This window comes from Ursus arctos, unplaced genomic scaffold (assembly GCF_023065955.2).
Source record: "Ursus arctos isolate Adak ecotype North America unplaced genomic scaffold, UrsArc2.0 scaffold_2, whole genome shotgun sequence".
NCBI lineage: Eukaryota > Metazoa > Chordata > Mammalia > Carnivora > Ursidae > Ursus > Ursus arctos.
In genome coordinates this window covers 92,424,889-92,435,244 of record NW_026622874.1, presented here as the reverse complement: position 1 = coordinate 92,435,244, position 10,356 = coordinate 92,424,889, and the positions used below count along the sequence as shown (strand labels likewise).

At 46.8% G+C, this 10,356-nt stretch overlaps 1 non-coding gene across 1 annotated transcript; it reads right to left on the bottom strand.

Annotated features, from left to right (window-relative positions):
• Nucleotides 1–6,624: 6,624 nt before the first annotated feature.
• Nucleotides 6,625–6,732, bottom strand: LOC113268025 (U6 spliceosomal RNA). The gene has a single exon (XR_003321001.1). It is a non-coding gene; the product is annotated as a U6 spliceosomal RNA (small nuclear RNA).
• Nucleotides 6,733–10,356: the final 3,624 nt, after the last annotated feature.

Genomic DNA, 10,356 nt, shown 5'->3' with positions numbered 1-10,356 from the left:
TGCTTTAAGGCACTGAGGGCCTCCATTAAAATGCAAATATGTGAGGTGACTTATTTTATCAAACTATCACATCTTAGCTTGAATTAGTTTATGGCTTAATTCAAAGTCCCGAAGTGACGGGACACAGGGCTGTTAAGTTGGAATGTGAGCAAAGATGATACAAATGTTTAGGGTTTACAGTGCGTTCCCTATGAAGCAGGCCCGGATAGCGGGACAAAGTGAGAAAACAGGGTGCGGTCTGATGGCACCAAAAGTTAAGTCCAAGGTTCATACGGAAGAGCAGGTGCTCTCAACAATGCCGGCTGAGCCACCGGCTGGTCCGTGTGCTTGAGAAGGTACCATCCTCTCACTTAAAAGGTGAACTCAAGGAAGCATCAATGTGCATAAGGCTTCTCTCCCCTCCCCCACTTCCCACCCTTGAAGTGGCGTCCGTCCGCGGTGGGGTTTGCCTACCATTGCTTCCCTGTCTGAGTGTGCTCGGGACTCTTACCCACTCCCTCCCCAGCAGTTTCCGAGGCTGCAGAGAGCCTATGGTGGATACTACCAGTGCCCTGCAGTATTTCCACGATTCTCCCTTCCCACCCCTTTCATAGTCATGGCCAGATGACTGACTTGGGCCAATGAAATGTTAACAAAAATGGTCTGTGTCCCTTCCAGGCAGAAGCATGGGAGAGCGGGCTCATGATTCTCCTGGCACCCTTCTTCTGCCATGGTGAGCTCTGAAGCATGGTGAACTTGAGTAAAGATGCAAAAAGGCCAGAGCAGCCAAGAATGGTGGACACAGAGAACAAATGCCTGGAAATCTGCTCAGACTTGCAGATGACCATAACTAAGCAGGAATATGCTTCTATCATGTTAGACCCCAGTGGCTTTGGTGTTACCACTTCCTCGTCACCTAGTCTCCCTTGACTGATCCTTACCCCATAGACTGCACCTTGGGAAATACCATCAGGCCCTCCCTAATACCATACGCTTCTCATTCAACAAATACTTATTGAGTACCTACTACGTGCCAGATGATATTCTAGGTACCAGGGATTTAGTAGTAATAGTAAAGACAAAGTCCTTGGGCTCGTGGAGGTTGCATTCCAGTCAAGGAAGAAAGATTATAAATAAGTCTGTTAGAAATAGGTTCGGTTGAGTATGCAGAAAACTCAAATAACATCAACTTAACCAAGTTGTAGGTCTAGTTTCTCTCACATAAAATAAGTCTGGAGGTTGGCACTCTGAAACTCATAGGGTGGCTCTACAATGCCATTGGGGGCCTAGATTCCTCCTGTCTTTCAGATCCACCATCCTTAGCACCTGGCTTCTGTCTTTCAGAGCACCTGGTATTCCAAAATGGCTGCCTACATTCTAGCAGGAAGAAAGAGAAAAGAGGAAAGGGAAGAGGAGGTGTCTCCCAAAGGAGGCAGGCTCAGCTTTCCATGAAGATCTAGTCCACAGGCAATACATACGACTTACTGGCTACTCCTACCTTCAGGGGAGGCCGGTAGGGAAATATAATCCCAACTGGATAGATTCTTGCCACAAAGAAAACAGGCCTCTGTTAGTAAAAAAGAGAATAAGTACTGAGCAGACATTAAACAGTCTCTGCCATAACAGATAAATAAATAAGGATTTAAGCTGGTGATAGGTATTTTGAAGAGAAAAAAAAATGTGATAAAGATGGAAATGGTGTAGCTTTACCTGGGGTAGGGGAGAAGGCCAGGTAGCACTGGACTGATGGGAAGAAGTCCTCCATGGAGATAGCTGGGGAAGGGAACCCCAGGCGGAAGGAACGAGGAGTGTCAAGGATTACCGGAACCTAGAGGAAGAGACAGCCCCCCCTACCCAAGTCAGTGGAGCAGAATGAGTGAGGGGGACATGGTTGGAGATGAGGTCAGAGAGGCAGGGAGGAGCCAGGTCATGAAAGACCTTGTGAATTTCATTCCAAGTGTGATGGGAGGCAAGCAGAGGGACAAGCAGAAAGTGACATTCCCTGAGTCCTCCTTAATCCTGTCATTCTGGGTGCTAAATGTTGGAAACTGGTTTGTAGAGGGATGAGAATGCGGACCAGGTAGGAGGCCGATTCAGACATCCAGACAAGAGATAATGGTGGCGTACCTACGGTAGGATGGATAGGCAGCGCTAAGAATGCCACTGTGATCAGCAGCCATGAATTTTTGCTGCGACCACCAGTAAGCATGAATTTTTGTTAAACCCCATTGGCCTTGATGGGTAACTTTTTCTTCCAGAGTTTAGCTGCCCATCTGCAGGCTTGGAGAAATTTGGGTTTTTCCAGAATTGGAGTCTTGCTCAGAGAGTGTGATTGACTGGGACCAAGGGAAGACTGGGAAGGAAGGTTGTTGAGACAAGTCACTGAAATGGGGGACACTGGACTCCCAGCAGGATGGGAAGGGATGGAAGACAGAGGCTGAGGGTGTGAAGCATCCCCCTACCCTAGAGTCAGCCACTTCCTCTTTCTCACCTGCAGCTGATGCTCGGCTTCGGGCTCTCTGCCTGGTTTCTGCTGATGGATACGTAGCTAGCCTCTCTGCCCAGCACCAGGTGACCAATACCTCCAGGCCTCATCTCTCCGATCACCCTTGGCCTCATGCTCTGCTGCTCACTGGTTGGTCCTGCACCCACCTCACCCAACTCAAGTGTTGGGCTCCCAAGTCTCAGAAGAAAGACCAAACCCGATTTATATAGTTCAGCGGTTAAGCATAAGGGCCGAAGGTAGGCTGTGGGTTCCAACCAAGCTCCTTTACCATCCAGCTGTGTCACTGTGAAAAATTACTCACCTTCTTTGTGCCTCAATGTCTTCATCTGTAAAATGGGACCTACCTCATAGGGCTATTGTAAAAATCAAATGATTTAATGAAAAGCACACAGAAGAGTACATAGCACACAGTAAAGCTCCCAATTCAAGTTATTCAATGTTATCATCTTCCAGCATTACTAAGCACAAATCTCACTCCCTCCCACAACCGCCTCCCCCCCCCAGCCTCCATTTATCTACTTTCCCCAACTCGTCTTGTGCTTACTATTCACAACACGTCATCTGCTCGTACAACATGCTGTCCTATTCTCTAATTGTTGGTATCACTCAATTTGGCACTTGAATCCACGCTAATTACTGTATGCTAATATATAAAATCACGTCCTGTCCTAATTCTTCATGTGTGAGCCTTAGTTCTTCTCTCCTCCTCTTGGAGGAGATTCCCATAGGCCAATCGGACCCTCCTCCCACACCTTCACGGCGGACGGTGCGGGGCTAGACACCAGGTACAGATGTTTTCAGAACTAGGATACAGAGAGAGGGCCTTTCATCTGGAGAACTCCCATAACCCTGTGCATTGGGGAAGCTAACAGAAGTAGGGGAAAGCTTCAGAACTGGGACTGACATACACATCTCTAATTAAGCCTACCCTTCTCTGGGCAAGGACTGTGCTGTTGGGGGGAGAATACTGTCAGGCATTATCTTCCTAAAGGTCTCCAAAAAAAGGCTTCAAGAAGGAGTCTGACTTAGTCAAGATTAAAAACTACAACGCTAGCCTGATCCTCAGGCCTCCTGGGCCAGTGAGGGTAACTGGCCCTCCAAACCAATAAACTCTTCCAGACCCCCAGCCCAGGGCCTCTCCCGCCATAAGGAGGAAACACTCTGAGCAGAACTTAGGGGCTTGCTGGGAAGCTGCCCTGCCTGGAACGCACTCCGTGTCTTTGGGAGGCTGCCTTAGAAGTAGCCACACACGGCCCATTGAAGAACTTCCGCAATGCAGAGCAATATGGCTGCCCACCATGGCCTCTCTGCACATCCTGTGAATGCAGCTACTAACGCTGAGGAGTAGTGGGGAGGAGGGATCAAGAACCAGAAGGGAGGGAGGAGGGAGGAGGGATAGAAGGGAGGGAGGGAGAGACGGAAGGAGTGAAACAGAGGAGGGAGCGGTGACGGTGACGTCAGAGGTAAGAGGAGAGGCGACTCCAAGCTGACATCTGTAGCTGAGTAGGATACCAGGTGCAAGGGGAGGGCCTTTACAACAGTGGTTCTCCACCCTACCTCGCATCGAAATCAACTGGGGGGGCTGTTAAAACCCAGATTCCCAAGCCTCCCCCTCCAGAATTTCTCACTCAGTAGATCTGGGTGGGGTCTGAGAATCTGCATTTCTAGTAAATTCCCTGGTGATCCTGATGCTGGTCCAATCACCCACTTTGAGAAGAGTTGCCCTCTGGAATCAGAGAGAAGCACGGGCACAGATGCCCTGGCCCCTTCTGGGGAGAGAAAGTAGATTGGTGGGATTGGACCCAAGGTGGCAAAAGATAGGGGTGGGCAAAGGAGACAGGAGCTGTTCTCACAGTGAAGACACTGGGGGCGAATGCTGTCCACTTGGAGGCGCTGTGGAAATTTACAGCCTTGGATGACATGATCAGCTTATGGTTCCAAAACTATCACTCTGGCATCAGTGTGCAGAATGGATGGGAACAGAGGGAGACTGGAGAAGGTGGAACGGAGCTGGTGCGGTTGCAGTGTGAAAGGAGGAAACCATGGTCTTGGGGCACAGAACGGAGCAGATGGGCAGAGGCCTGGACGGGATGGTGGGGAGAAGGAAGGGGCTAAAAGCTACCCCAGGCCGGTCCGCTCTGATGCAGCAGTGGGGGAGATCGTATCCACTGACAAAGGGAGGCAAGGGACAAAGAGATCTGCGGAGAAGAGAACATCATAAATTCCATTTACGAGGACTCTAGGGTGTCCGTGGTGCCCATTAGGCAGCTAGGAATCCAGCTCCGGAGCTGAACAAAGAAGCTAGGAGTACAGATGGGAGGCTGAGCACTCTTGTATGCAGGTCCAGGTTCGAATCCAGGCTGTGGTCAAATGGCCAACAGGAGGTAGGGTGGTCGGTGGGGCACAGGGGTGGGGGAATTAACTGAGAAAAGAGCCAGGACAGACGCTTGACTTCCCTTTTTAATATGGGCTCAGTTGGGCTGCCTAGGTGGCTCAGTCGGTTAAGTGTCTGACTCTTGATTTCGGCTGAGGTCATGGTCCCAGGATCCTGGGATCGAGCCCCACATCAGGCTCCCCACTCAGCAGGGAGTCTGCTTATCTCCCTCTTCCTCTGTCCCTCCCCCCATTTGTGCGCTCACACTCTCTCTCTCTCTCTTAAATAAAATAAAATTTTTAAAAATAAAATAAATTAATAAAATGGGCTCAGTGATGGAAATCAAGCAAGGAGACAGAGAGAAGCAGAAAGGGGTGCAGAAATTACAGCCCAGCAGGACTTAACAAAGATTCCACAGCATCCTAGTATTAGCCTTGTCATCTCTCCAGCATCACAAACCCTTCTGACTTCGCCTTGTTGAAGGCAAGGTGTCGGTGCTGCTCATGGTCTGTTCCCACGCCCATTGGCTGCCCTTCCCTGTTCAGCCCAAACCCTGCCAATTACACTTCTCAGGCTTCTTTGCCAACTGGCTTCTGGTTAATTTCTGCCAAAGAGAGACACTGGCAGGAGATTGGAGAGTGGAGAGCAGTTCCTCTCCCACCCTCCTCCCCATCTCTGCCTTCTGTGGCTTCTCATCAGACCTGGGCTTCTGGGTCCCACCGGGCACCCAGGTCCTGGGGTCTGGCTACAGCCCCTCCTTTCTCTTCAGTCCTTGCAGCTTGTGCTGCTATTCATCTGTGCATTGACCCACCAACCCATTGGGCTTTTCAGCTTTTCCAACACCTCCCAACAACTTCCCAAATGATTTCCCTCTATTGAACTAGCTGATGCGGGCTCCGTAGTCCTGGCTAGTCCCCAGTCGATACATATATCATGATACGACATCACTTTCTCTCCCCCGAACTCATTTCAGTCTTCAGAATCCTACTCAGGCAGGGATTATCCAAGTTGATATTAACAAAAGTTTCCATTTAAAAGCTAAGGGGAAATGTAATTTTAAAAGATGCCATAAATGAAGATAGGGGCCAAAATAAATAAATTGTAAGACATAAAGCAGAGTGATAAATTAGTTCAAATGCTGGGTTTTTTTGATAAGACTACTAAAATAAACAAACTTCTGACAAATGTAATTAAGGGAACATTTTTAATTAGAAATGAGGAAGGAGATAGGACAAAATATAGACAATAGATATTTTTCCTCCAAATCCGAAGAGAATACTGTTGACTAATAAGTGGAAATCTTCAATGAAATGAATAATTTCTAGAAAAATATAGATTACTAAAAATAACTCAAGAAATATAAATTTAAACAGAATAACAACCAAGGAAGAAATTGAGGACATGATCAGATAACAACCTATTAAATGTAGTTGGTCCCAGTGTTTCCACAAGAATAATTTTCATACTTTTTAAGAGACAGATAATTCCGATGTTGTATAACACAACCAGAGTGCAAAACGAGATAAGAGTACCTTCGTGTCCATTAGGCAAGCATCATCTTCTTCCTAAAGCCCAATAAAGGTAAACACACAAAAAGAAAATTATAGTCACCTATCACAGGTGAATATGAATAGGAAGAACTTAAATAAAATCCTCACCTCTAAAAAGCAACTGGTTTTACTGGACTGCTTCAGATCTTTAGAGGGAAGATAAGTTCTAGGGTTTTTTGGAAACAGCTTTACTGAGATATAATTCTTACGCCATAAAAAATAAGGAACACCTTACAAATGTGTGTGTCATCCTAGCACAGGGGCCGTGGCTAATTTTCTCTGTATCGTCCCAATTTTAGCATATGTGCTGCGAAAGCAAGCACAAGGGATAATAACTTTATAAGTTAAGTTGGAAGAAATTACAAAGGGTGGACAGTTTGTACATTGTAGAAATAAATAACCATTTGGTAAAGCTAGAACTAAAATCAAGGGAAAAATATCATCTGGAGAAAACATTCACAGCAAATAGAAAACAGAGTTCTTTTCTCTGTTATGGAAAGAGCTTCTGTACACTGACACCAAAAACTTAAATCCCTAATATGTTAACTGGCAAAGAACTGAAGGAGACAATTCATGAAAACAGAGATGCTATTAGTAAACAAGCATGTGGGGAAATGTTCCGCTCTGCTTGCAATCAGAGAAATGCCCACTCAAATGATGTTGTAGTGTCTAACACCCACCACCTTTGAGGAATTTTAGAAATTATTCCGTATTACAACACTGTGGCAAAACCAGTCCCCGCACACACTGTTGGTAAGCCACGTGAACTGGCGTCATCTCTCGGGGAAGATATCGGGGACCATCTTAAAATTCCATAACGTATCCCTTTCTCCTAAGGGATTTATGAAGAATAAAAAAAAAAAAGGTACATGAGGTATTCTTGGCAGTGTCACCCTAATAACAAAATTAATGAACTAAATCATTAAAGAGGCTCTAAATCCAACAACAGGATTATTAAGGAAGGGTTGTAAACTATTGTTTGTAATTATAATAAAAATTACAGTTTATCAACCACCCTCAGATACGTTACTTCTTTTAGTCCCGAGCGATCTCAGGAGGTAGGTAGGAATGACTAAGAATCAGAAAAAGTAAGTGACTTGCCCAAAATTGCACTATCAGTGGCTTTTGAACAACCGTTACCAAATCCCATGTTGTTGCGATGTGAGAGGGTGGTGATGAGTCTCTGCTCTGAGCCTCGGTTTCCTCATCCATGAGAAAGGGTAATACAAGTACTTAAAGAGTGACTATGAACATTAACTGAAGCTCTTAAATGGCTGTAAAGCTCTCAGCACACACTCAGGACTCAACTATTAAGAATAATGATAATGCAGGGGGTTCCTGGGTGGCTCAGTCAGTTAAGCAACTGACTCTTGATCTCAGCTCAGGTCTTGATCTCAGGGTCATGAGTTCAAGCCTTACACTGGGCATGGAGCCTCCTTAAAAAAAAGAAAAGAAGAAGAATTATAATATAAAACTGGTCCAATCCAGTACTTTTACAGCAATGTAAACATCGCAGTCGGACAAGGCCGAAACACAGTAAGGAATAATGAAAACCAGAGCAGCAGATAAAGCACTTCTCTTTTTGAATTATTTTGTTTTTAGTACGATAGGTAGAAATCTGGAGGGAAACAAAACTAGAAGATGCAAAAATCTCCTAAAATGAATTGGCATTTTGAAGGGAGCCTAGCATTAAATCTGGGATTGCTGCATCTACAACATTTGAAATACTAAACTCACCCCATGCACCCCCCTGGAGACACCATGTGCCATGTGGGCACCACGAGCGGACCATGAGCGGATGGCGCTGTTTCATTTGCCCAAAGGACCAAGGAGGCATGCGTTGGCCTCAATAATATACTAATGCTAGTGATTGTCTTCCTTAAAGATAAACTTGGTTTTTTCTTAAAACTGAGATACGGAAGCATCTCAGGAAAATCTCCGGGTAGTTGGGAATGGAGCCAAGTCCACTCCTAATGAATAGCAGCATTCCAGGGATGCTGCTTGGCGGTGAGGAAGGTCATCTGCAGGACCAAGGAGAATGAGGTTACTTCTCCCTTTCGTCCTGTGGCCTGAATCTACCCTCAAGGAGCAGGATAGACTTAGCCAGTGCTAGCCTCCAGGTGTAAATCTACGAATGGGAAGAATTCGAACTACTGGAGAGACAGATGTCTGAGCAATGAAGGAAAGGGCTAGACGCATTCCTTGGCTTTTCCTCCCAAAAGTCAGCAAGGCCGGAAAATCTCCACCCACTACGAAGACATACATGGAAAGTTACTCGGCCGTCAGTTCCCGCACTGTCACAGGCTGGGGAAGGACCAGTGGGATTAGGTGTAGCTGAGGGTTAGACATGGAACCCGTCCAGGCTGTGGTCTCGAGCTTGAATCGTGAACAACTGTCGACATGAGTCAGGACTCATGTGACTAAGTAGATGAGCTCCAAAAAAAGAAGTGACAAGTTCAGCAAAGGATATAAATTAAGAAGAGAAATGTCAGGGGGTGACCCAGAACCTGGCATGGCCAGAGGCTGAATCGCACTGAGCTCAAACATCTATGTCCAAGTACCTACTCCACTTGGAATGTCAAGAGGCATCTCAAATTTAATATGTCAAACACCAAGCTCCCCGTTTTTGCCCTCACCTGCTCTGCCAGTAGCCTTCCCGTCTCAGGTAAGAGACACCATCCTGGGGCGCCTGGGTGGCACAGCGGTTAAGTGTCTGCCTTCGGCTCAGGGCGTGATCCCGGCGTTATGGGATCGAGCCCCACATCAGGCTCCTCCGCTAGGAGCCTGCTTCTTCCTCTCCCACTCCCCCTGCTTGTGTTCCCTCTCTCACTGGCTGTCTCTCTCTCTGTCAAATAAATAAATAAAATCTTTTAAAAAAATAAAAATAAAAATAAAACCCTCCTTGCACAGACTTGATCGTTTCTTACCCTCACGACAGTGTTCTGACATGATGTCATTATTCTTATCTTTCTTACATAGAAGAGAAGGCTTAAAAAAGGCTAACTTGTTCAAGATCAGGGGGCCGCGATTGGCAGAGCCAGCACTTAACCCAAGAATTTGCCATTGGCCCCCAAATCCCAAGCTGCCACCTGAAGCAGGTACATTTTTTCAACTTTCCTAGTCCCTCATTTCATTCATGGTGGCATTGCTGACAGATTTTAACAGTTCAGTAGTTAACCCTTGTGCCATAAATTTCCATTTGTCACACCCAAAACTCGATATTTTAGAAGGCTACCCTTCTGGTTTTTAAGTGGAAATTGATGACATAGTGTCCCGGAGTACAGGAGCTGCAAACCCTCTCCTGAATCTCTCCATCTACCTCGAGGCAAAAATAGAAAAGTCAGGAGCGCCCGGGGCTGCCCTCCCCACTCCAGTGTGGCCCCAAGAGACACTACCCCAGCTTCGCCGGGGCCCGGGCACTGCCCACACTGAGAAGGTCAGAGGCTTGCTTTGGCAGCCAAGATGGACAGAGAAAGGAGAGCAGCTGGAGACACCCATTTGTGGAGAGCACTCTCCCTTGGCAGCTCAAGGTGGCCCGACGTCTCCGAGCATCCAGAAAAGAACACAAACAAACAGATTTTTATGAGGTCTGTAACCCAATTGACAAAGGCGAGCTCTCTCAGCCTGGAAGTGTCCCTGCTCTGAACCAGTTGCCTTGCCAACAAGCCACGTTTCCACTCTGCGGAATCCAATTTCTGAGCAATGTGACAGTGACAGGTCCAGAGACATGATACGCAATTCCAAGGTGCCTTTGAACACCTGCTGCATAGCTAAGAACGATGTAGGTCCCTGGAAGTACTTGGCAACATGGGACGAAGGCTGGGCAAATGCAATGCAGGTCATGCCCACTTTGTGTGGCCGCCCCACCTACCCCACCCCTCCCTGCTGTGTTCCAACATCTTGCAAATTACAGATAAACCAAGGCTAAGCCAATTCTTTGTCACCGT